The 27923-nt window shown below is 42.5% G+C and overlaps 1 long non-coding RNA gene across 1 annotated transcript in view; it reads right to left on the bottom strand.

Moving 5' to 3' along the window:
* Nucleotides 1–502: 502 nt before the first annotated feature.
* Nucleotides 503–27923, bottom strand: part of LOC125956400 (uncharacterized) — a 37349-nt gene continuing 9928 nt past the window's right edge. Inside the window, exon 3 of the long non-coding RNA XR_007469176.1 lies at nucleotides 503–719. This is a non-coding gene — a long non-coding RNA (uncharacterized LOC125956400). The remainder of the gene's footprint in view (nucleotides 720–27923) is intronic.

Genomic DNA, 27923 nt, shown 5'->3' with positions numbered 1-27923 from the left:
CGATTTTTGAGGTAACATCGAAAAAAGGGACACTTTTTCAACTTCAAAAATCTGTCAAAAATCGAAAAATAAGAAATTTAACAAAAACTCAACGGGGCTACCTAGATTAACTTATAATCTAACAAAAGAATATTGATTTGTATATTTCTGATGACCAGGCATGTTGCTACGATGGGCACCGAAAAAAGTACATTTTTGCAAACTTGCCTTTCTAAATTGGATGTCATGAACGTAGTTTAGAATAAATTTTCCCCAAAATAGAAGCAAATATTCTTGAAAAGTTGTAGTTTAATATGACATTCACTTAAAAAAATTAAGTTGAATGGTTTCTTCACAATAAATCGTCAAAAATAAGCCTTTTTTGACCCGAAATAACCAAAGCCCCCCTTTAAGAACAGACTACCCGTTTGTTTGTAACATCCACCTGTACCTATGCCCACCGGATTTTGAAGAATCAACGGAACTGAAACACATAAAACTACCGCTTACCATATTTGCCAAATCCATTTCCTCTAATCGACGCATCCTTTCTTCACGCTGCATTGCTGCCTCCTTGGCCTGATGGCGGCGCTGTTTGTTTCGCAGATGTCCCATTTCGAAGACTGTATGTTGTAAGACCAGAAATACACCGTTTACACCGGGAGATGTCCTTCAAGCGCTTCTTGTATGACTACACTTGTTGTACACCCTCACTCAATGGTGAGCATCCAATAGTTTTGCTAAAATTTAAAAAGAAAACATGCGTATTAAAGAAAAAAAAGTCGTGTAATATTTATTGCCCATCAACGGTGTAACTATAAAGAACGAACCCGTCTAAAAAGCGGTGACAACATTTCACTGAATTATCAGAGACATAAATTCCTACCAACGAACGAATATGCGATGAATGAGATATTACCCCTAGCCACACACCCCCCACTACCTGGCTGCATGGCATGATTGCAAGCGTTACTCATGTTCTGTTCGTACAAAACATCTGCAATGTTTTGCCTCTATGATTCACGCAAAATCGTAAGGACTTATAGCTCGTGCTATCCTTTTGGTGTACGAAACGGATATTGAATTAGCGTTAAGATACCGAAAATGCGTTCCGTTCGCGGCGTAATGTGTAACATTTTTGTGGTTTATGGAAATGCTACACTAAACCCCGGCATTTTACTACCCGTTCGCCGTTGGTTGCCCTTTACTGGTTCCCCTTTGCGAAAACGGCAGCTTTAAGTCGTACGTCTCTCGTTCGTCGCGGGATAAAATTCGAAAGGCGCAGGACCAACAACGGTTACGCATCATGTCCACCGAAATCGATAACACACCTCCCCCTTCTCCCGTGTTCTCGGTAAAGGTTGCCATCAGCTTGGCCAGAGAGCCAGGAGAAGAATGGCACCCTCCCGTGCCGGAAGAAGTGCTCTGCCGAGGGAACACGATTCCTGTGGCTGGCATGTGGTGATGAGCCCGATACAGCGACGATGATGCTACCACTGTTCGCCAGGGACACTATGGTTCCAGTCTGGAACGGAGGATTCAACCAGCCATCGGTTTGTTGTTCGGTGTTGTCAGTGGAACCGTATGCAAATTCAATTAGTGTCGCCCCGGAATGGAAGCTGTTGGACGTCGTGGCGCATAAAGGCCTGTAGGACTGGCTCTGGTACGGCTAAACCAAACAACAGTTGGATCGTGTAATTCATTTTTAGTTAACTGGCACGGCCTGTCTACATTCGAGATAACTCGTAGTAGGCCTCCTTTGACCTCTTCCTTTGGAGATTGTTTTTTGTCATGTTGTTATGAATGAGCATATTCGATAGTACCGGGTACATCAAATATTATTAGTTTCTAAAAACGGTTGCAATTGTAGTTGGCCTCTTCTAATTACCATCTAATATTTTGAACATGTGTTTTATTCTCGACCGATGGGTTCACTCGATGTACACAGGATTGCCTATAGTTACAGTTAGGAACCCAATGAAAATGCTGTTCAATACTGGTCTGATTGTTGCTTAACTCAATAGATCGGATCTGTAAAGAAGGCGTGCACGATTTACAGTTAACAAAAAAAAAACGGAGTCGCTTATGGTTATGAAATGTATTTTTTAATTTATGCTAATAAAAACTCTGCACCACACACAGAGGCCACCGCCGGATGAATGATGATGGCTGTCGCATTCTTTTCCAGGCATCCCCAGACCCAATCCCATTCGCCGCCACACCGACGCCGCATATCCGTACGGCTTGCTTATGTTTACGCGAACGCAGCAACAAATGTCTTTATTAATGCATAGTGGCAGCGAGGTCTGGAGTGGATAAAATGGATGTTTATTAATATGTACTGAAACACGCACCCGGCCTTGTCCAGGGGAAGGTTATCTGATTTTGTTGCCGCAGGACAACACGAAGGAAGGGTACCGATTCTCTCGACCAGACCAGTACTTCCAGTGGCTGATGATTACTTTTACCAGAAATTTATCACATTTTCGCAAAAGTGAGAAGGGAGAAAAACGACAGCGCCAGCGTTGTCGCTGTTCAAGTGATGTAACTACAACTCTCTTGTTGACTTTTTCTCCCCTCGGTGTAAAGAGGATTTTGCTAGCTAGCGATGCTTGCTCTCGCAAGTAATACACTTGCAAAGTGGTGTTAAGTATGTACTTTGCGCCACAAGGAGGCCTTTTACGGTGGAGTGGTAGATAAAGTAGCGATTGCAGCTTAATTTACATAACTGTTTCTTTTCTTCATATGAGGATTTCGTTATGAGTTTATCTTGTTTTGATAAGAAAAATCGGAACATCTGTTTACTGGCACTCCACATGCTGGGATGGAGAAGGGATGGCATCGAGAAAGGCAGGATCACGCAAGCAACAAATACACTCAGATATGTTGGCGCTGTTCGCAAAAACCGTGCAAAAACAATATTAAAATCGTGAACCGTAAGTAGATCCAAACAATAGATCAATTTAAACCATTCAGCTCAAATTGTGGCGGCACAGGCACAACAATAGCGTTCTGTTGGTTTGCGAAAACAGACCCGAGTACAACGTGCGCCTTTTTCCAAGCGACAGAATTGAATGAAAACTTGTACAATGCACTTTTCCCTTAGGTGATGCAAAAACCCTACTAACCCCAAAGTGTACCCCGGGTCCTTCCATCGAGCATGATTGTTCATCAGTGCTACTGGCACTTCGTTCTATGGTAATCGCCCTCACAATTAAACAAAAACGATACTAACGCTCTAGGATTCATGCGACACATCCACTTTCATGGGTTTCAAATCGAGAAGGACTAAAATAAAAACCAGGAAATAACGGCTAAACAAAGTAATGAAAACCCCGGAAAACAGTATTTAAACTTGTTGTACCGATATTTGGTTGTCGCAATACGACACCACGAAGGATTTTCCATGTGAAATGCACTCTGCATTCGGACACATTGTAAACTGAACGTCCTTTTCAATGGTCTGTTTCATCAATGGTATTGTCAAGCCATGGTATTGGCTCATTGCTATTTTTATTGGCCTATCCATCGATTGCAGTAAGAGTTGGTAAACGAACGAACAAACGAATTGTGTCGTACGTACCGTAATGCGCGGTGCATTTTGAGGATCAGTGTTTTTTTTTTCGGAGTCATTCATTATTGATTGGGCATTGCTGAGCGCATGATTAACATTGTTTGATTCGCATTGTTCGTGATAAGTCTGATATGATTACCCGTGGGTGTTTGATACTGCATATGCATTCGTAATACGTGAATAAATTTATGTTCTAGAAACAGTTTCATGAATAGGGGAACTAGAAGGCAATGCAATTTTAGGCCAATTGAGTAAAAAATATGAGCAAACGATTGCAACGACATGCATACCTTTAAATTCGACGGAGAACCTTATGCAAATGATCGGCCATTTAAAAGTATTTTTAATCGAAGTTCGGTCATTCAAGGTTGTTAGACGAAAATTAATGAGAGAAACATCCATCTAAGCTTGTCAGAACCCAACGCAAATTATAGTTTTGAATTCGTTGGTAATAGAGGTAGTAGTTCTGTCTGCCTCACTACATAAAACAAGACTATTAAAAACGTGTTTGATCAATCGTGCGGGTAACCGACAAATTTTCTTGTTTTTATATTTTCCAAAAAAAATACCATGATTTTTTATTGATATCTGTTTCTTTGTTTGATATCTATGGTTCATATTTTAAAAAGGACGGTTGCTAAAATAAAACTAGAGACAACTACTTGCGCCTAAACACACATTCAATTGGTATATCTATCACTGTATAATGAATAAATTTTGCTGTCGTCAAATCGACCCTACATTGTTGCTAATTAAAACAAAAAGGAAATTACTAAATCCAACGCAAACTCGACAATTGGTTGGTGGATAAGGTATGTAGAAATTATTGCGATAAGTGACATTTTTCAAACATGTTACCTGAGCAACCATGAAAACAACTGGAAAAGTTTGTTCAATTAGCAGCTTGACAACAAGCCAGGAACTTACTTTTAACGAAACTATACAACAATCTGCCCTACTCATGGCGAATCTGCCAACGTGATCACTTCTTGTGCTCAGCAAATCACTGCAAACAGTTAATCCACTGGCAGGACTAATAGTGCATATGTGTACTTCTTGGAAAACAACATCGAAACTCACAGCACAGAATATAGACTGCCCAACTGGCAGAGATGCACAGTGCCGTAAAACCAGTGGTTGGTACTTCCGACTGCAAACGGGCATGAGAGTGCTCTTGAAAGGGGTCTGTAATATAAAGCTCTCAAAACAAAAAATATATAAAAAAAAAACATAAAGTCCATATCATACCGAGTTGAATGCTAGAGTGAAATTTCTTTTTATGCCCTCACCCATAGCAAACATCGTACATAACAGACAACTCCGACAGAGTAGTGTGTATGTATGTCGGGTCGTTGATGGAAATATATTAAAAAATGGCTGACCCGTTGGCATGGGGTTGCCGTTGGTCGTTATCAGTAAAAAAAGGCATTCGAAAGGATCCAAAGTGAAAGAGATACGCACATCGAGGACTCATAATTCCTAGACCGACCTAACAGAGCTGACGACCGGGAAGCTGGGATGCAGGAGACGCAGAATGAAAAGATGACCGTTGTCGGCGTATCGTATGTTGCGCATTAGTGTAGCTTCCTGTTGTCAAGGCTGGCCGTAGTGCAGTACTAGAATAGTGGAGAGTTTCTGGCCAGTAAGTTGACCAGTGGATGTATGTATGTTTTAGTTTCCTCCATTCACCTTGCATCGTGCCATAGTAGTACGGTTGGGTGCAACTAGATAAAGAAGAATCTGAATGATCATTCACTCGGTACCGGTACGGTATGGCCATCGTTGTGAGCTGTACTCTGAATCTTGTACGCTTACCAGTATAATGGAAACCTCAGAGCTTCGAATGTATATGCTCTTGACGAGTAGCTTCGGTCGTTTTTTGCGAACAGTTTGTATTCACTACCGTAGATTTAAAAATAATTTAAATAACGAAAACAAATTGGTTTCCTTTCTTCTCAATTTTCCGTTGCATAATAGAATGATTGAATAACGAAATCCGCGCTATTATGCAACCGCGATGGAGTCACTGTATATCCATCGCAAATTGGTGTAATTATCGAATAAGTCGATTGATTTATTAACGTAAATAACGGCAATGATGAGTGGAAAATGTTCGTAATTACTCTGAATATCGAAACAATAAGGGAACATCGTACAACATTTTCTATTTCCATTGAATTGCATCCAGTGTGTATGAATTTATATCATTCATCCCAGGCTTATACTGCAGTGCCAATCAACTAACAACGAACATTACACTTCATCTACACGGGCGCGAGAAAGCTGAAAATGAGATGAGAATGAAAAAGTTGAGAATGTCAAATCCCATACAAATGGAAATGTAAAGATACAAGTAGGCTGTCACAAATGTATGGGATTTGACATTCTCGCCTTTTTCATTCTCATCTCATTTTCAGCTTTCTCGCGCCCGTGTAGAGACTCGGTTATGTTAGTTTCACCGAGTGCCGGGATACTGCAATCATTAGCCTACTGTGGTAGCACAAACAAACGTAACTAAAAGCACAACCATGCACAATTGCTCCTGGTAACCATCATTATGGAGCACCACTGGAGTCTGAAGCTTCCACAACATAATTGAGAAGATGGAATACCGAGGTCAATTCTACCACAGACAAGTAGATTTCACCTCCTCCCTCCCCCACAACTGCCAACCAATATAAAATCGGATGGCAACATTAAATGGCAATAGCTGTCAGAAATGTTTATGTTGCTTAAAAAATTTAATGTCAACATTATTATGTCGAAACAGTCATAATTCGTGTCGCCGGTCTCCGTGCGCCACCCCGCTCCAGCAGCATCGAGTGCTCGTCGCTAGGGCAGGCGTGAATTGACCAACAGCTACTTACCGTATGGTCGAGCTGAGTGATGGTGGTGCTTCGTATCTCGAAATAGCCATATGCATTGCTCAAATTCACCAACTGAGATGCATTCTGCCATTCGCCTGCATGCAGCGGATTCTGCATTCCAAATGATGTCATGCATATTTCCCCATTCCCAACCCCGCGATACCGCTGCCGGATGGGCCCATCAACGGAGGCAAATTTGAATAATATATTTAAATGGTATAAATATTTTCGTTATTTGTTTACAACTCGATTTATCAATATAATACCATGTAATTCATTTCACTTCTGATTGCCATCAGCAAAGTCCATGTTCGTGTGCGTTCGGTTGATGAGCTCTGCGAGGCTGGGCTGGGGGGTTGGGCGGTAGTTGGGTTGCTATCTATGCAAGTGGAAACGGATTATTAACAGAACCGTCCACAAGTGGGCTCGGGGAAACTGAGGAAATGTTGAATTTCAATTTAATCCAATCTGATGCTGAAGCCTGTCTCTGGATTTCACCCAATGTTGATTCGCACGTTACGAAGCTATTAAAGCCGATATCGGACCAACCTAGCGGCTACTGTCACAGATGCATGATGGAATGGAATGGAATTAAGTATTCCTGTAAGCACATTCACGTCATTGACTTTTCATTATCTGGTGATATGGTGTTATATCACGATGGTTTTGCTAAACTATTACCACCTTATAAGGTGGCAAAAACAACATATTTTTTCCTTTTTTCCCCCATACAATCACAATACAATTAGGTAGTAATAAATCCAATACAATTAGAAATGTCGCGCTCGCTTAGTAAGTGGGTTATACATTTAAGTTATTTAGATTTATCTTGCGTATCTCCAGAAATTCCAAAATATTCTATAATCTAGAATATTGATCAATAATATTCTACGTTTGTAGCCTGCTGTATCAAACGATGTATTCCTTTTCGTTAAAATAAGTAAACTTCAGCGATAAACGTGGGGCCGATAGCTGGACAAGACGATTGTTTTCGAAAACATTTTTCTGCTTGTATAAAAATGGTTCAACAAAATGGCTCTAATTATTGAAATGAAACCCGCGAAAAGTCATTGCATTGTAATGAACATATCAGCGTGATGTCCAATGCCATGGTAGATTGCATGGCACGAAACTAATGATGAAAATTCAGTTCCATTCCCTTCAATCGAGCTTTGTTTCGAGTTTTTGGCGAAAAGCAGAATGAAGAAACGTTACGCGCTTGATCAAGCGCTTAGCTACCGGGACTGTCAGGATAGCCTACCTTGTGTCACGCCTAAGTTACTTAGGATCAGGTTTAATGAAAAGCCGGGCAACGCTCGGGTTCCAACGTAAACCGATGGGCCCGAGGTCGCGTTCGTTGGTGGCGTATGGCCGTGCCGTGGCGTGTTTGTCATCGTCGAGACAACTGCGGCAACATCAATCATAAAATTTAATGGGATAACATAAACAGGAAAAAGAGGGAGGAGGCGTGTTGGGTGGCTTGGGGAGGAGCTCCACAAAAGAACGGACTAGAAACGATTCCCACTGAGCTACTGTGCCCGGTTCCGACGACGACGCCTTGTTTCGGTTGGCGTCCGGGATGGTCCTTTTAACGGCAGGTCCTAAATAGTAAGCACCGGTCCGTGGAAAGCTTTCCCAAGGACCGGTGTGGTGGGGCGAGCAGGGGAGTATACCGAATCGGTCGGTGCCCCGGGATCGGCTCGGTTCTCATCTGCACATCATCATCACCCGCGCCGCGTTGAGTAGAGAGCGAAAAACTTTGGATGTTCATAACGAGATTGTACGCATTTAACGATCCTCCATGGTGTATGCATCATTTTCCAAGGACCCGGGACGAGCACCCAGGCCACTAAGGAGGGTGCGGGAATATATCCCTGCCTGGGATGAAAGCATTGCGCTGCTAGGAGCGCTGTGACAGGACCCTGGTTGGTTCGTTTGAAGGACCTATTTGTTATGAGAGATGTTGGAGGGCTCTGGCCGTTCGTTCTGTGTGTGTGTGTGTGTGAGTGTGAGTGTGTCTGTGTGCGCGGCTGTCCTGCCGTACGTATGGTCCTTAAGGAGCAATTTAAGCGAGCAGTATAAAATGAAATGCCTTTGATTTTCCTGCTCGCCTTTGATCTCTATGGCCATCCGTTTCCACCACGGGACCGTAAAGGCACAGCCTCCCATGTTCCGCGCTTCTATTTTGAAGTAGAAACTTGTGTGCGAGCATGGCAAACATTTAAGGATGAAGTGAAGGCGAAATATTTTTAAACAAATTAAAAATATCAATATACCTCCCAGCTTTACCGCCAGACATCAGAAACGAATGGCGGGCGCTGCAACGTAAGTTTGTGGCCAAAGATTTCATTTTTCTTGCTCACAATGGCTGCGCTGGCTCGCCATTCAAATTCAAATGTTGTTATCTGAAGTGTATATTATGTTTCATTTTTAATGGCTATCACAGGACTCAGGGTGTTTTCGTTTCTGCGCTTTTGGACGAAAGATGTGAAGATTCAATTTTGTGCAAATATTCAAAACCAATATTTTACCCTCTTCTGGGATATGTTGTTCTTACAATGCAGTAAACGTTCTTAAAGAAACAGCATTTATCTGTTATGATGGCGTTTAGTTTCTACATTTTCTTGAATATGTCTATTTTGACACTTTTTAGAGGGATCAAGAATATTGCGTAGTGTTCGGTTAATTGCAGCAAAACTGAAAAAGTTAGAGCCTTTTGAAAAATCGCCGGTTATACATTGGTCAGTTTCAACTTCACTTTCAATGTTGCTGTCCATCGGAGCATCAAAACTAATGAACGAATCAGAACGTTTGAAAATCTAATCTGCACTTAATTGTCCATGTAACCTCATCAAATTTTGTAAAAAATGTTTATTAAATCATTATGTAAAGTTCGATTTTTCAAACACTTAAAAAAATAAAAACAAATCTAAGGGGGTTAAAACTAGAAAGTGGAAAAAACTCATCAACAAACAAATCTAACACCGATTTTTATGACTCAGCTGATCGAAAATGAAGCGATGGAAATGATTTGATTACGATATCTCAAATTGCGACCTAATATTTTTAGAAGCCTACACTTTTATATGAAGCACAGATTGAAGCTTGGGAATGTTATGTGAATCGTTAAGTCGGCATGTAGCATGTAGATAAACATCTCATCTTATCGAAATCTTTATAATTCTACGAAGAGATATGCGTAATACAAAATAAATGTATAACGTCGTATTTGCGAGATTATCGATCAGAAAACACAAAGAAGAAAAAACATATACAAAATATTTAATAACAAACATGCGTGCCTTATCCATCCTCTCCTGTCGCTTTAGAGCACACGGAATAGCGGGGAAACTTTGCGCACGGATGAGAAACAGCGGGTCAAAAAACCTTCATCGAAACTGATTTCAGGACTTCCCGGTATAATCCCGGCTTTTGCCGGTCGTCCTGCGACCGATAAACGAAACAATTTCGCACGGCTCATCCATGCGCGTCAACGAAAACAAATATCGACTGACAGAATGGAGTTCGCTTTTGCTCCACACGGTTATTGAAAACGGACCGTTGGAGCCCACGGGGTGGTAACAGCAACGATGCTCGTCGATGGCGTGGCCGATGGCGGGACGCAAAAAAAAAAACAAAAAAAAACAAAAAAAACTTTCGAGATAATCCCACATGTTGGCTCGCTTGCCAAACGATATTGATTACGGATTGCGTCCTCCGCAGCGCTGTTCCTTTCGATTGTCAATGTGTACGACGGTGCCTCCCGAACGGCCGCAATCGCACGGGAATTCGCGGAAGTTTCACAAAAGCCGAACAATAGATTGGTTGAACAAAAGCGAACGATCGCGGCCTGGCTCCACCCAAGCATCAGGAAACTGTACGCGAGAGAACAATGGTACCGTGGAAAATGTCCCACAAAATCGGTGACCATCCGGTTGCTCCCCATTCACCTGACTAGTGTCAACCATACGGCTGCTTTCTTTCCCTGAGTTTTACGGAAAACTCCACAAAACTCCCGGCATACGGCATAACAACGCTACCCACATCCTGTGAGCGAAGGGAGGCGGACGTTCCAGAAGCGGCAAAGCGGGAAATTGCAAATGGAACTTGCCCCCGGGAAAAGACACGAGGTCTTGTGGCTGGACTACATCAAATCTGAAGCATCCAACCATATTGATCAGGAGGACGGACAAATATGTTTCTTTTTTGGCGAATAATAAACTCATTGCTCAATTCCATGCAAGCTGCAGATAAACACCGAGGCACACGCATAACGTCATGGGACATGCAACTGGAGCTGCCGCCTTGTTTTGACTTCATTTCCCCGATTTCCATCATTATGATCATCATCATAAGCGGATTTAAAAAGTTATTTTATTCAGAGCATTTCAATTGTTTTTTCCGCATTCCTTCATCAAACGGTTTCTATATCATTTTGAGTTTCGTTTTTTTGTATTATTCACCCCAAAAGCTAAGTTTCGGACGAATGTTCATGGAAAATTCCATGTACCACCGGTGTCCCATACTACAGAGTGTGCTTAAAATGCTGGGTTTATAGTTATCCGATAAAAAAAAGCCTCGATATGCGATTGGATCTAGAAATGAGCTTGTATGCTTTCTGATATGTCACATATTCATAAGTGATCAGTATTATTTCCCAACAAACAGGTAGCACTGGTTATGGACAGATGAGTTATATGAAAGTGATTCAGCACACAAGCCATGCCAATAATTTCGAGAAAAATAATGGCGCATAAAACATAAACTACGCTATATTTTGCAAAGGAACATTTTGTAAAGAATCATTCAAACAAGTTATATACAGTAGGATACTACCATTCCTATTTTGAAAGCTTAAATTCGCTTGCAATTACCTAAAGAGACATGTTGTTTGCTTCGTTTCATCTAATGCATTATTTGCATTCAAACTGTAAGAAGTACGACTATGAATACCAACTATACCATCAATTTGTAGTTCTGATCGTTCTGAACCAAAGTCAAGCATATACTAATTGTCAAGTACACCTGGGAAAAACAAACATCGGGCAATTGGTTACGCAGAATTACTAGCTGTTACTGGAAGGTACCCCCTACGGTGGTAAACACTATGCATGCATCGTTCCATCTAAAGAGTATGTCAAGAATACACTCGATGGCCAACACGTGTAACACTCTTAGTAGTATGAAAGTGTATGGTGACGATGGTGATGGTGGCATGGCAGTCTTTGTTGAAGATTGTTTGTGTTGCTCGAATAATACATCAAACAACTGTAATTTAAAATGTACTGATTTGAGGATAGAAAAGCAAAGCAGCTGGTAACTTATGCAACGATATTCTATACAGAACAGCCAATTTCCAATTTGTTGAATTAATCTTAAAACTGTTTGGTGCTGGCACAAGGAAGTGTATGCTGCCATTGCTATCGATCTAGCGCATCCAACGTGTAATGACTCCAGTGAAGTGGAGGTATTTTGCACCAGAGAATTTTCTGGATCATTCTAAACTAGTGTAAGCAACAACCAACTGAATACACTAGCCAACGGTTTGCTGGTGCTTGGGTAGCTAGGTTGACTAGGTTAGATGACGAACTGCTCTCGGTAGTTCGCTCAACATCGTCTCTATAGTCACCGTTAGTCAGAGCAGGACACGGCAGCATCTAACCCAAAGGGATACCATTCTACATCACGGTTCTAGCCATGGAGCATAGAGAACCCTTGTTCATGTGTGTGTGTGTGTGTGTGTGTGTGTGTATGTGTCTAGAGGGTCTCCGGTGTACGAGACTACGGAACACTCGCTCCTGACATGTGGATATAAGAGAAAAACAGAGATAGCGATTGGGGTCTGGTGGGTCGCGAGCAAGAGAGCATAAAATGTGGAACTGCTGTTTTGGGGAGCTCATTGTTGTTGTTGCTCGGTTCGGTTCGGTTACTGCTAGTGTTGTTGTTGATGGTTTTGTTGCTGCTGTTCGCTGTTTGTTTGCTGTATGTATGTAAATGGGGTTTGGTTTCGCTTGTTTGACCACGCCTTCGGTTGGTCCGTTGAAGTCGAAGTCGGAAGGACATCGGATGGACAGGTGGATGCCAACCCACCGGAGGTAGCGATGGAGTCAATGAGGATGGTGGTGTTTGGAACCGAGATTTCCGTACCGAAAACTCGCTGGTGCGGTGTGCCTGGTGAACGCTGTAACGTGTCCTGGGCCTAGCACTCATACTAGACAGGCCAGGATAATGGTGCCAGCGTCAGGATCACATACCGGACACCGGCAGGTAGCCATGTGTTCAAGTGGTGTGTATCGGTAGAGTTGTTGAGGGTTTATTATTGACCCGTTGTGTGATGTACTGTTGAAACCATTTGGTCTAACTCGTACCACCTGCAGCACTGAGATTGCATCTGAATTTGTCGTTCTTCGAACAATCGCTTCAAACTGGAGTATAGAGTACATTATCCGGAATAACTCAAAAATAGAACATCTGTTTCTGATATCTTAATAAAACATAATTATGTTTTTTTTATATTAACGTATCGTAGCAGGCGCATAAAGAGGACAATCTTACCGTAATCGCACTGATTGTCGTCATGTGAAATGGGTGATAATAGAAGCTGATAAGCACAGGCACACGTAATGTGCCCTTCTATCACACCACTGGGCTAGACCACCACCAGTCTCGACGCGAGCGAGACTCGACATCTGGGCTTCCCCGGCCCCGTGCGAGTTCATGAATAATTCAACCTTGCAGCAGCCATCATCAGTTGTCTTCCACGGAACCGGACAAGTAAACAAAACCCGATTCCTTCCACTTTTCCTTTTCGCCTTCCCCGGCGAGCGACAAATCGAATGCGCTGCCAACATCCCAGACATATCACCGAGTGACAGTCAGATGATGGACAGTGCTGGATTCTGTGGCCTCTATATAGCTGTCTGCCTCGTAAATTCTTATCTTTCATCACCAAACGAGACTGATTGACTGGCGGCTAAGGCACAGATCTTCTCGTTCATTTATCGTATACAAAATCGCTTAATCCTCCGGTGAGGATTCGAGAATCTGCTTCCCAAAAATCAACAATTCCGGTAGACGATAACGTTCACGCACACATATGCTATGGTCAATTTGTTGGAGAAGATTTAATAGTACGGGGTGTTAAACTACGGTACAGATGCTGCGAACAGAAATATCGAAAACATAATTTAAAACAGCCATAAAACAACAAAACGTTGCATCGGGAAAATATATGGGAAACAATTCGAAAAGTTATAAAGAAAATTCAAAGATTAAAATTAACACTTCCTAAAGAGCAACAATCCTACATCATCTATGCCCAGCACGTTCCTAAAGGACGAACGTTTTCAATTCACTTTCGATGGTCTCACGAAACAACGATCTTTGGCGAAACAAAAAAGATTGATTTATTCCACAATCGACCTGTCTATTTCATTGACCGGCAACCTGTATCACCAACTGGCGCCTTCTTGATATCTGCCTGCCCATGGATCCGACCGAGTTATTCTATCCCAGTGAGACCAGTGAGACAAGGTCAGATTGATCAAGAGTGACATTTTTCCTCATAATTACCTTTACGGCAAGCACTCATTCTGTCTGTCTGTTTGGCGTCTGTTGAAAAACGCGTAGAAAAGAATACGCACGAACAGACAAGAAATTTATTGACATTTGTGCATTGGAAGAAGTTGAGAGGTGAGTGTTTTTGTGAATGAAAAAAAAAACATTAGATGTGGTTCCAATTATTACTTTATCAAATTGATTGATATCTGAGCTTAATTTGCTACATATTGATAACTGATACCTGCAATCAATGTTGTTGGAGATGTTGAAGTTATTTTTATGGTTTGCTTTGTTAAAACATGTTCATTATAATGATAAAAAGTGTATACTGTTACAGCAATCGTTATAAGTAATGTTGTCTAGATAATAACGATGCCTACAAATAAAAGCGTGCCGTTACGTTTTTTTTATGAAATAAGAAACTTGACAAACATTGTTAGCAACAGAAACAGCAACGCTATTGGTGACAGAGTGTCAGGAGCAACCGTTTGGCTAACATTTCGCCGCTCAGGAGCACCGTCATTGCCGTTATTAACTTTGTCCTGAGTTCGGCCATCGAATTCTGCGACATCTTGGCCACGTCGTTAGTTTTCCAGTAGATTCGCCTATTTTTCTTGGAAGACGATAGCACAAATGAATGGAAATGATGACCCAAACTCTTGGCTGAGATGAAGATTGCGTAGCAACCCAGTTTCTCATTCCAAATCGCAAAGTTAGCTAATTCCATCCTATATTATGATGTTTTGGCAATGATACGACGGCTTGGGATGGAGTGATCAATATTTTTAGCGACGTACACAATATCAAAATCTTTTATCGTTTCAAAGAACAGTTGCATAGACCAGCTAGATTTACAATTAAATTCAATGATAGAAGGTGTAAAGATTAAAATACGATTTACATGATATACGTTTGTTACATTACACTTACAGATCATGAATCGTGACTTATAATCGTCAGAACCGTTATGCTAACCCACCCGTTTTACTACCGCTTTGCGTCTTATACCGAGTTGCTTGAAAAAATGTAAACATGCTCTTACTTCTGGAAATGATTGAATAACCAACCAGTTCAATAGATTCAACCAATGATGCTAAAACCACCCAGCACCACACCCTCAGCAAAATAAAATTTTACCTTTCCTCGCCTAACTCTTAAATTTCGATGTTTAAATTGCACGAATAACTTTTGTTTCCACTTTTTCGTCTGCAATTGTCTGCAATTGTAATTTTTCTCATAAGTATTATATCATATTGCTGCGCGTAACTTAAACATCTTTTATCTTCGGTAGAGAAGAAAAATGCGTTTCTCCCGCACTCTTAGATCTGGTGTGGTGATGATAACATGCTAAACTACCGGAAGAAACAGACGCTGTCGTCCTAGATAACGGCACTTCATTTTGGGAAGGGTAACCGGAAACAGCGTCACCTAGTCCGAGAGAGGGTTTGGATTCGGAGTGTGCATTTCCGCAGCACGGTGTGTGGTGCGTACGCACAGGAGAATGTGGTCACGTGTCAGAACAATCGTTATTGAATTTACAAATTTCCTTTATTGTCGTCGAAGCGGAAATTTTTCGATCATACTTCAATGCGAATCATGGTTGCCTCGACTTTCCATGAAACTCACAATACTTGCTCGGGGTTGAAGAATTACGAGTCTTTTCCGCTAGAGGAATAATTTTTCTATCTCTTCCCTTTACGGCTAGGCTAGGGTGTAGAAAAGGGGAAAAGTGAATACATTGAAAACCGGACAGAAAGGAAAATCTGACGACAACAACGACGATTATGACGATGATGATGATGATTCGCACGACGATAATGTCTTAATGTGTAATAAATGAATGGCTAGCAGCCTCGTGCAGCGATTTATATCGAATGTTACATCGAAAAATAGGGCCCAGCATGTGTTGATATGTGCCACTAGCTTAAGAATACTTGTTAATCGTACTTATCAGACGAAAAAAGATTCCTCCGGAATTTGATCAAGCTAGAAACAATTGGCAGTAGATAGGAACATTTCCACAAGCCCACAAGATGAGCCTATTCAACTATTGTAGCCTAATCTATTTGTGAATTGCATATTGCTACAAAAATGAAAATGAGTTGGATATATTAGCATATGTCATTACAAAAGCAAACCATATATTAAGGCCCATAATGCGATAGATTGAAAAAGAATCAAACTAAGGATTGCTAGGTGTGTTCCTTAAAGACGGATATACCCACCTTCATAATGTATATCCATACAATAAATTAAAATATAACAATTAAAACCAATTGACAAGATGTTTTCAACCATTATTTACCCAAGTTGTTGCCATATTCAAATCTAAAACATGTACATTCGATGGTTATATTGAATCTTAACACAAGAATGTCGTTAATAACAACAGCAAATCTCTTATTTTTTTTATATACGAAAAATAAAAACCTTTTTATCACATTATGATAAGTAGTGCTTTTTTCTCCATTTCAAGAGTACATTTGAGATCCAAAATTAACTTTCCATTACATGCACTATACTAGTACTATACTAGCTATACTAGAGGTTTAACCTCTACCATACTTTACATCTAACTTATTTGTTAAGTTTTTAGAACGAAACAAATTTACAATAACCATTTAAAATCATGTCCTTTTCCAGTTTATGGGCCTGCATCCATATCTGTTTGTTTTAAATGTTTTTATAAAATATCAGTGTAGCTTTTTTCCATTAGTTTTCAGCGGATATTTTCCATGTTTCAATAATTTCGCAACCTTGCATCATAGTGGACCCGATTTAATATCACAAAAAATAACCTAATAATACCACACGAGCAGATGACGAGGAATTTTCCCCAAGAGTCCGCCATTTTAGTTTACCGTCTTAGGTGGGGTCCTGGGCGATCCTGGGCATTGTATATGTATTCCACCACCAGCTCGGTTCCCATTCGGTCCTGTGCAGCCCATTTTTCTGTCTATGCGCGTGTTTGTCTAATATTTCCAGCCAACCGTAACCGTTCTTATCATCCCGCTTATGTTCGTCATGCGTCAAGACGCAGGACGGCAAACGTGGCGCCAGCGGCTACGGAAACCAGGAGAACTTGTGTTCGTTTCCACCAATAGGTGCAATGGTTGCCCGATTAGTTCTCCCTTCTCTCACCTATTCCCCCCCTTCTCGCCCCCTTCCAAAACCGACGTCGAACCCGCTTCTGCCTGCCTGCCATTCCACGGCTCTCTTTTTTTAGTAGAATCTATGAGCTTTTCTTTTCGTAGCACAGAAGGTTCAGACTAGCGATTATACTTCTCCATGAGGCGTTCGTTGTATGTGTAGTTGTGCTATTGTCACTAGCCCCTATTGTTTGTTGCTTTTCCGCCCATACCATTTGGTAGAGCATGGCAGGAAGGCATGTCTTCATATTTTCATTGTGCCCATCTAGTACGCCTTGTGCCAGAGCAGGAACACTATCAGCTCGCTCGCGAACAGCGTCCAATGCGTCGTCGCCGTTGTGATTTGACTGCGAAATTCAGTCATGCGTATAAATGTCAGTTTGGAAAAACTCCTGCACTCTCTTCACTGGTTACGCTTCATTTCCCCTTCGGATTTTCTATCAGCGCAGCACAACCCGGCCAACACGGCTGCCACCTCCCCAATGCCATTGCGCCGACCAAGGGATTCCGGAAAACACAAACACACTCACACTCACGTGTCTTTCTCCTCGCGACAGCCTGTGCCTACGGACGAGTGAAACCGGAATGGCGTCTGCCAGTGGCGCCTTGTTGTGGCCCCCTTTTTTTTCCTAGCCGCCACCGCAAATGCAAGGAAAACAATCGAAAAATATTGCTGGTGCCAAAAACATAAAAAAAGAATCGCTCGCTCGCTTGGCGGAGTCGCACCTTCACCGAACGACAAGAAATTGACAGAACAATAATCCAACAAACAATCCTAGCGCATACAAAGCAGTAAACCTCCCGAGGGATCCACAGGACCTTTGCCATAACATTTACAGTGCAATACGTGTGACGACATGTGTAATCACGAGTGTCGTGTTTTCACGCTACTTGGTTAATGAAGTGATTTGCTTTTTCGTCAGTTTTTCCAGACACGCACATATTGGCAGCCCTTACTTCTGCAGAAAAATAAGGATGCTTTCTAATAAACAGAATGCCATCGTAATCAGACCACAAATGAAGAATGCAGCTGTCGATACTAGTCAGCTGATATCAGAATGTCCTTATGCAATTAATTCATTATAACAAAAAGATATATTCTAATGCCTACGATGAGGTCAATATACATTACATATTTCATTTATTTAATTATTTATTTATTCTAAGATTCTTTATCGACAAACTGGAGGAACAGACAATGGTGAAGGAATTCGCGATGGCATACGCTTTTCATTAATATCAATATCTATACATCTCACACCTATGGCTATGTTTTAACTTTTATCGTGATGAGGTAATGCAAAATCATTGAGAACATTTCCTAATTAGCGTTTAGAGTTAACGCTGAGAATGTAATGTCGAACACAGGATATACCCACCAAAGTTCTGGCAGCCTCTGACTCTTTTCAACCTTATTCAGAAATTCAGAAATGAGGAGGCGCTATTATCCTCGTCCGAGATAAGAATACTCAGAAGGATATTTGACAGCGTATATCAGGAGGAACTGGGCATGCCATGCGAATTACAAACGACGACCCAGTCTGTCAAGCCTTCTCAGTTTCCTTTAAATAGTCGAGGAGGCTTTGTAGATTGATCCTTAAAAAGAAGAATTGATGAACAAATACTGGATCACCAGCGGGGGGACAGTTTTCATTGTCATCGCGTCGGTTGTAACGAGGGATAAGACTATGCTATGCTCAGTTGCAGGAATAAGATCGCACTTGATTCCTTCTGTTTAGGTTTGATAAACTTTAATCTAGTCTTCATTTATAAACCCGATAAACCAATGCTCTATTATATGCAGATCTGCATACTGTTACTAAAACTAGATTCTGTTCTGATTCTAAAACTAGAGATTCTGGACAAACGTTTTTAATGATAGCATTTTAATCGTAATTGTCTGTTTATTTATAAAAACAATTGATCCACACTTTCAAAAGTTATCTCCGATGGAAAGCGAAAAGCAAACAAATACAAATATTAAAAACCGTGTGACTGGAGAAAAAACCGCAAAATTATTGAAAATTCCAAACTCAACTCTTACCTTGAATCTGGCAAAAAAAACAACAGAAAAAGTGTAAATAATCCCGATTCTGCAGACAAAAGTGATTCGGCAATCCTCTAAACTCTTAGCGTATCCAAAAACCCTACGACGGACATCATCACAATTTGGCTTATATGTTAATGAGAAGATTTGAGGTCGTATCATACAAGAAAATAGCTAAATAGAACCCTAGTGCACGGCTGATTGCCTAAATTCGTCCAAGGAAGCTGTGCTAACAAGTGTTGACCGAATTCCAACCATGCATTTTGATGGACGATGGAACACACGTAAAAATGCATTTCGATAAATACCCGGCAACAAATTTGACTTTGCCAATCATAGAGGAATTGCTTCAGGAAGGTTTTGCTTCATTTACGGAGATAAATTTACCCGTAACATGATGGATGATTTGGCATGGGATCCGAAATAGTGGTGAAAAATCAAATGTTTTCATTTGAAATTTGTGCAAATTAGAGTGTGCAAAGAAATGGATTTTGTCCAACATTTGTCCACCAATAATCCTCTGCAAGTTTGGCAGCTGGTAGCTGTCCTTATCGCAAGTGTGGCGTTAATTTTTTGTATTCAAATATATCGATTTCATAGGTAAAACTATCAATCCCACAATTCCATCGATTTCTATTAGTCAATAATCAAAATATAACTAAAAAATTTATGAAAAATTTATAAACACCAGCTGAAATGGATGTGAGGTGCAACAAGAGGGCAAACCTGTGTACTGTGGAGAAACATCGGGTGATGTCAAAGTAAAACATCAGAATGCCATATGAAAAACTAACCAATAATTTGCATCAATATATTCTCTTATAAAAGGCAATACAAAATGTCATCTTTCTTTTCTTTTTACGTCATTTTTTCGATGAAATAGGCCCTTTTTGTGTGTGGCTAGATTCTAAATAAATAAGGCTCTAATACAACTAACTCAGATTAAAACTATATGAATATAGCGTTTCAATAAATTCGTTTTCTATCCGAATCGAAGTCAACATACCTTCGAAATTTGCGATCAGTTTTGCTTGTTTTCAAAGATACAACACCGACGGGATTTTGGATACCGGGCAGGATCGCTTCGCCGCTTTCTGGGGGCTATGCCATTTGTAACACGCCAAGTTACCACAGCCAAGTTACCACGCCACAGTAACTGGCAACTGGGAGCTGTTGTTAAAATATTTTTAAACTACGAAAAAGTGTCTCAAAAAGCATCAAAAGTTTTACAACAAAGCTTCACATTCCAGTGCCAAACAGAAGCCCAGATCCAAGCGAACTTCTTGGCAACCTTTCGGTTTCCAAGGTGAGCGAGATGAAGCGATTCGATTCGTTGGGGCTTAGGACTTCTTGGGCATATGATCGCGAAAGAAGGGGAAGTTTGAAAATTATTTTCCGGATGGGCGGTTCCAGTTCAAAACAGCACACATCACCGAGCACATAACGAAGTGGCCAGCTCCGTAAGCTTCGCCATGTTCGCGGTAGTATTGGTTTTGTATACATTGGGGTTTTGTGACGATGTCAGGTCGCCACCTCCCCCTCCAGCGGTCTTGGTAACTTGGCCGGTGATGATGCTGCAAAACAAGGAGCCAAACAACCGACATCGACACGGACACACATCGGGGGCCTGCGGGAAAGTTGAATGAATGGCCCATACTCACACAACCTCAGCCCGGGAAATGGTCACACACAGTGCTGGTGTAGATGTGGAAAATGCCTGACCTGCCTGCTGTCTGCCTGGATAGCAACGGGCCACTGCGCAGAACCGCAGCATGCTGGCAGCAGCAACAACATCCGAGGAGCACGCGGGCGTTCCACTCTGAGAGCCACAGGCGCACGCAGACAGACACAGAGAATGAAGAGAACGTCCCCTTGCCCCTCTCACCGAGGATGGAGCCGAGGATGGAGCTCGTGGTTGCAAGTTTGCGGACATGATGAGTTTCCGCTTGGTGCTCGCCAAAGTGAAAGCGCAACAATTCCTTTTTGTATGAGTAACTCCGGGCTTACTCACATAGAAAATGTGGAGATATATGTTGCATGCCCAGTCGGTGTTTATGTATGGATGGCTGGGTCCATGTGGCTCACCCGAACCAGACCCGAATCGGCCGAATGTCGTCCTGGCTCGATCGTGCCATGAATACTCGGCCATATTCCCCAGGTGGTTGAACAGTGCTCCCATCAGCTCTCTTTCTTCCCTTCATTCGATCGCTCGTTCTGTCTCGCTTTCCAGAGACCCGAACATCATGCTGACTTGGGAGTTCTCTCGGGTGGCCCCGTCTCGTCCTCGTCGTCGGCTGGATTCGCTCGGCTGGAAGCTGTCAGGGTATGTTTATGTAATACTTCCCTGCTAGTAGCCCTGATCCCGGGCGCACTCGAACTGAAAATCCGACACAGTTGCGCGACAGAGTGAAAACCGAAGTGCCTGCCCTGCCCTCTCTCTGTCCTTGAAACCTGCACGCGTACCGGACCGGACCACCAAGCCCCTTGTCCCACACCATCACCCTCTGGCTCTGGCTGCGGGTTTCCCGAACAAGCTCCCGACCGACCGACTTCACGCCAACCACGACCAATTCGTTTGCGCACGGATGGGCGGGCTGGAAAATATTTTCCACGCCACTTTCACACCCACTCCTCCAGTAACCGCACATCCACACCCACTATCACACACACACACAAACACATATTTCCGGTGGAGCACTTCCGGGGAAAACCTGTGCTGCCGACAGCCAGCCAACCCCCGGGGGGGGGCGAAGGTGCGCTGCTGGGTAGAGGTGGTTTGTGTTCGTGTTTGAATCGTTCCGAAAGTGAAGACAGAACTGTCCCGCCCCCCACGAGCTGACGACAGTTCCGAGAGTGAATGAGCGAGCGTGGAGCACGGGGAGCAACCCAAAACCCGACGGAGTTCACACCGGTGGAAACTTGGGCCGCTTTGCAAATCGAATCGTGACTGGCATTCCAACGAACGCATTCGTTTGTTCGATTAACCTGAGTTGGCTGTGCTGAAATCATAGCATAATGCGCGATGCTGTAATCAGGGCGATAAAAAAGTACGTACAGTATTTCGCCGCTTTTCTTTAGAAATAGTAAACTTTTGCCAGAAATTCGGCACAGATTATCGGGTCGTCGTCAGGTAGATCAGATACCATGAATTGACGAAACCATACACATTCTGCAATATCGCAATACACACGGATCATGGAGTCTGTACTTAGGCTATACTTTGAACAAAGTAGCCGAGTCCACACCCTTTGCTAAAGCTACCGAAGTATCGCCCTTGACAACTGGAGCTGGTGCAGAATCTTTTCTGCAGAAACAGATTTTGATGTTCCATCGCAAAAATGACGACAGTTTTTTTTTTATTATGGATTATGCATTTCGAGTTTGTAAAAGATTGTAGCAGAATCTACATCTATAAAAAAAATAACAATCAAATCCAGCAATCAAATAAGATGTAGCTTTCGCTGTACCTGAATGGGACGAGAGAACCTAAAGGATTATTCGTAAATGTTTCACCAATTATCCTAGGAATTCGCCGGAAGTTACAGAAGTTGAAACGGATTCTAAAGAGTATTCGAATTGGGTTTAGAATCCAGGCGACGCCCAGTTCAGCTGCAGACTTATCGAGACTAACACTATAGCAAATGTTTCAACTCCAGTAGATTCACATGGTTCCATCAACCGTGCTATAATAGGGAAGCCGAGCCACAAAAAAGGGCGTCCTTCACACACTCGGCAACAGCAGGCCGGTCGGTTAGCAGAGAGCATCCGGCAGCTGACGCAACGACTCCGTTCGGAAGCCTCGATGACAAAAGAGGTGGCCCCGGCACAGGCTGGCTTGTAGTGAGGAGCAGAAGGCTTCATTTTCGTGTTATCTCGCCGAAGAACCCTACCTTTACCCCTACCCCTACCTCTTCCTGCGGACTACCAACAGCGTCTGAGGAGGACGATTTGCTTCCGGTTCGTTGAGGCGTAACCCAATGCGCGTCTGTCGGAAAAATGGGAGTCAGACTGGAAAATTTGACTGCGCGCGCACACAAGGAGCCAACGTCCAACCTCGCCACTCGGGTAAATTCGTCAGCATCATCATCACCAGCGTCCTCATCATCATCGTCATCATGATTGCTTTCATCATCAACTTCCCCAAAAAGGTTATCAGGCTACGCAGGCTAGCTGTGCCTGTGGATACCACCTATGACACTGCCTGGGCTCCCCATTCATCGAAGCCTCGCTGTGCGTCGACCAAAATGGTCGCTCTCGAGTTGAGATGGAAAACAAAAAATTCTCGAAACTTCGCTCTCGGAAACTGAGCGAACAGAACGAGGCGAAGGGTAAGAGTCGCTCGGCGTGTCCGCTGAGATCGATCGTTTGGCCGGGTGCTGGAACGTGCGGTAGGGACTGGCATACGAGAGGACGGTTTTTTGGAGGCCCCCGACAGCGTAACCCGGGTCGGTGATTAGTAGACTGTACCAAATCTATTCCCTTTACGGTCTAGATGACATCGGGTATCGAGTAGCTGGCCCCGAACTGAATTCGGTGCCGCTTCGTGCAGTGCGCAAAGCAAGGGCAAGGACATGGGTGCTGGTGCGTGTTGCGCGATCATCGAACGGCTCAGCGACTCCACGTGAGTCCAATCTTCCGCACCAGAGAGATTTAGACATAAATTGTGCACAGACTCCCCGTGCCATCGCTGGGACGCTCACAGATGACATCGGATAACGCAATCGCTACTAACAGATAGCAGGACCAAACCACTAACTACTCGCATTTGTTAAAACACGGAAAGAATGATTTAAGCTCAAAGGCTAGTGTCCCATTCGATAAAAATATAGTTATATAGTATAGAATAAATTGGATTCGTCGGTGTCCGACGACGACGGTGCGTGTCGCGTTTCCCGACGGCATTTCTATTTCTGATCGAAGAGACTTTTGAGAGCTCGCTGATTATTATTCTACAAACTGGACGGAATACTTAGTATAGTATGGGATTCTCAATGGAACCTCTAGCATGGTTTTCCTTTACCACCCTGCTACTGTATTGCTCATTTGACCGGCCTATGATGAATTTGTTTGGTAGTGACTTTTGCTCAAGCCACCTTATTTATTCATCACTCCAAAAATGCTTCTTCCAATTGTAAGACGAACCATACCTAAAAGCCAAGGCACCGTTGATTATTCGTGGTAGTATAAGACACGGAATCTCTAAAACGAATCCTGCAAAATGTTTCTGCAATCTATGAAATGCTGATACCAAAATTGACCAATGCTACACAGGTAGTATTCATCCAGCGATTCGGTAGCGGATCCGAGGAGTCCTCGCACTTCCCGACCGATACAGGCACGTAGGGAGAAGGCTTTCGACTAGGTAGACATGAAATTCAAAAAAGGAATAGAGAGAGGACAGAGAGAGAAAGACTCGAAAAAAGCTGCCAAATTGGCAACGACCAAAATTGCCGCTACCGAGACTACTGTGACTGGGGGACCGCGATATGCGCCATATAATTTTGTGTTGATATTTTGCTACGCATGGCTAGTTTTAATCAAAAAATATTCCATCTCGTCCGTTTGGGAGAAAATTTTAACAAATAACAAAAGCCAGCGAGCGGGAACCGGTTGGCGGCAATGATAAAATTGGATGCTACCCATCCTGTCAGGGCTACTGCTTCGCTTACTACTAGCGTTGGGTCCTTCGACCGATTGTTAGGCCTTGGACTGACACGTAGCCAGCTACACAGAAACAGCAGTGTGCTATTGTTTTCCTTTCCAAAGGTAAGAACAGATTCATGTTGCAACCGATATGTAGGTAACAAGAAGAATGGCAGACAACAATGTTCCGAAAAAGGGACCTTTCAATTCAACGTTTGCATTGGAGTGGAATGTAACGCCTTCAACAAGGGACAAAGCTGTCGCATTGTAGCTGGCATTTCAAAGTTTTATTCCAAGTTTAGCTAAAATAAAATCTTATTTATATGTTATTTATTGTTTCTTCTCATGACCTTTGTGAATTATTGTATGGTCGTGTTTTCACAATTTATCGTTAGGTACCGGACCCAAAAAACATTCAAAGAAAGAGATTCCGGATCCAAAAAAAAAACAGACATGCTGTAGGAACAGGGATCAGCCTAATCTCTAGAGTGTCATTTTCACACAATCCGGTCCGTCGGACTTGTAGTGGTAATTGAAACCGACGAACGATGAGCATAGGTGATGTATTGCTCTGTATCGAAGGGCCGACTCCGAACCGAAATGGTCCACGTAGGTTTGTAACCAATAATTGATTTTAATCGCTCTCGATTAATCCATTTCGACAATTTTACCTACTCGACGGATGAGCCCATGAGCGTGAGCTTGTATCGGAACGGCGGTAAATTATCTCACTCTGGTAATAAATTACATGCTACCCGAGGTCGATCGGACCCCGGGCCTTGGTCGACCTAACGTCGGGCGAGACAAGCGCTCGAAGAGATGGTGAATAATTGTAAACCATTTAAACAGTGACTGGCTACAAGCCGCAACTACCATATACAGTACACCGCTCACTTGCGGCTCACATGGATATCCTCAAAGTGGTGCAGCATATGATCCCGAGCGTATACACTAGGCTTAAAGATTGCACGAAATCAAATTCAATTAGTGAGAGCGCGCTGGTCTCGATGGTGTGTACTTGCTTCGAAAGCCCGAAAGTGAAAAACCGCACTCACCGGACCGGTATGTCCGCAATCCTTTCACCACTTTCGAATATTCATCATTTTAAGAGGGAGCTTCTGTTACATTTTGCCAAATTGAAATCTTTTGCAAACCTCTGCCACCATCGAAGCAGGGCTGGGGTGTGTTTTTCGGTACCATTTTGCGCTACTGACAACATGGTTGCTTTGCGTGGAGCAGCAGAGCAGGCGACGAGAAGATGCAACTCCCGCCGAGATCCATTAGGGTAATGAGCATTATGATGCCTCTAAAATGCGTCTATTTTGGATGGTAGCGTATGTATCTCTGCAAGAGTGACAATTTCTGTCTTGCGATTGGGTGAAGCTTTCTTTTGCCGACTTTACGATCCATTAATGGAAGCATATTCACGAGCAAGATGAGATTAGTAGCGAGTACATCGCATTCCCTAAAAGGTGAGGCTTTAACATTCTCGACGATTCGATCAACCATGGGATGTTTCAGTAAAGCAACAATGCTGCAAAAGGGATTGAAAATAATTGGAATTCTTTGCGGCATGAACAACCATCAACATGAGCACTCCATCAACATGCGAAACAACCACCAACGTGTCTAGTGGCAGACATATCTTTAAAGTACTTCTCTAGTCTTTTCTTTTAGTACTACTTACGTAAATGCCACGAAATGGCACTGCAGCCACTTAGAACACGCACATGTGTCGTGAGATAAAGCGGAAAGCGGGCAAATCAACGACAAAAGGAGTCGAAATAACTTCGTATCTTATGATCCTTATTTTTTTTTACAATGAAGAGTGTAAGTGGCCTTTTGTACATCCAGAAAAAATGTCAATAGCTAACAAATAATGAACAACGTTAATTATGGTTGTGTGATGAGAAATAGGAATCTAATTAGGGCGGTTTGTAAAGCTTTAGGCGCCCTTGGGAAACATATTTGGCGAAGCAAAGACATGTAAATGCAACAAACAACCTCGTTTCCACGAGCGGGAATCTAGATGCACTTTGTGTTAACATGTTGAACTGTGTACTGAGTGATGGCGGGTGTCTTGTCACTCGGGAGGTTCCGCCTTACAAAACATTCGAGCGGCCGTTCGCGAGCCGCTGTGCATTTGATTGTTCGTGCCAAGTGTGAAGCAATGTTTTAATTAGTCACTTCGCCTCCACCGGCTACTACATCAATCTGGGTTGAGAATCCTTTTGTTCACAATTCACAAGAGGTTCATCCTAGTTGAACATTTTAATGATGTACGGAACACATCGCATCGTATGCAAACGATGCTCTTAATATTCTTATAACAGAGGAAAGCAGTAAATGCTAGTGGATGAAGAAATTTAGAAAGGGAAATTCAAAAAAGAGCTACTGCATGTCAATGTGTCACTTGAATGCGATGTTATACCTATTTTTTGTTTAGTTTACTGGGCATACGGAAACATAAGTAAACCTTAGAACGTGTAAATTTGAACAATGCGATAACTTAGGTCTCTTTTAGGGGGTTTTTACCTCTGATAAGTCATACCTTTCTATGGACCTAGTCAAATAACTATATTTTATCAATACTATCTCTTCATATGATTTTTTCATAAGTTTACGGTTGTATAAAATTGAGTTGGTCAATCAAACAAAAATAGATGAGGTTGGATAAAGCGGCAAAAGGAACAAATCCACGAGATAAGGAATCCATATGATATGCATTAGATTTCAGACAAAACACGTCAGATTATATGCCTCTATATAGAAATAATGCCCATATTTAAGATTGGCAGTAAAACCAGGGTTTTTGGAGATAATTATCTTTATCGAGTCAGCGCACTAGTCGTTAGAGGGCCATTTGGTCCCAGGAAAGATAAAGGTCCAAATATCCTACACATAAACCAAGTATTACCGTATGCCCATAGAAACGATCAAACCCCAGTATCGACGGAGCAAGGTGCCGAGTCTCGTTCGAAAATGCCGTGAGTCGTTTTTCCATTATGCTCTGCTCCCAACGGCCGGTGGCCCTAGCCAATGCTATCTAAAGCCCGATATTTTTGCGACCATTGCCTACGCAAATGGTTTCGTCCAAAAAGAAG

Source organism: Anopheles darlingi, chromosome 3 (assembly GCF_943734745.1).
Source record: "Anopheles darlingi chromosome 3, idAnoDarlMG_H_01, whole genome shotgun sequence".
Taxonomy (NCBI): domain Eukaryota; kingdom Metazoa; phylum Arthropoda; class Insecta; order Diptera; family Culicidae; genus Anopheles; species Anopheles darlingi.
The sequence above is the reverse complement of the archived record's forward strand: the minus strand, read 5'-3'. Positions and strand labels throughout refer to the sequence as shown.